General features: G+C 39.4%; 1 protein-coding gene across 1 annotated transcript in view; it reads left to right on the top strand.

Annotated features, from left to right (window-relative positions):
* Positions 1 to 216, top strand: part of isg20l2 (interferon stimulated exonuclease gene 20-like 2) — a gene marked incomplete at its 5' end in the record, with an annotated part of 4,366 nt that overhangs the window by 3,435 nt on the left and 715 nt on the right.

Raw genomic sequence — 216 nt, 5'->3', positions numbered from 1 at the left:
CGGTGTTCTGTATTGTATGTCTGAAAAGGACTTTTGCTTGATGTGAAAATGTCCAGGCCATAAGTGTGATATTAATTTGTACTTAGACTCCGTTTGGAACACCCAACAGCACCAAATGTGAGGCTTTAAGTTTATTCCTGAAAAAGGACTAAACAAGTGGCTGAAATCCACTTTAGTCTTGGCTAGTTTAAAGCTTAAAGGGACAGTTCACCCCAA

Source organism: Morone saxatilis, unplaced genomic scaffold (genome assembly GCF_004916995.1).
Source record: "Morone saxatilis isolate NCDOM2014 unplaced genomic scaffold, NCSU_SB_2.0 Contig24, whole genome shotgun sequence".
Taxonomy (NCBI): domain Eukaryota; kingdom Metazoa; phylum Chordata; class Actinopteri; family Moronidae; genus Morone; species Morone saxatilis.
Note: the sequence above shows the minus strand (reverse complement) of the source record. Positions and strands in the feature narration are given on the sequence as shown.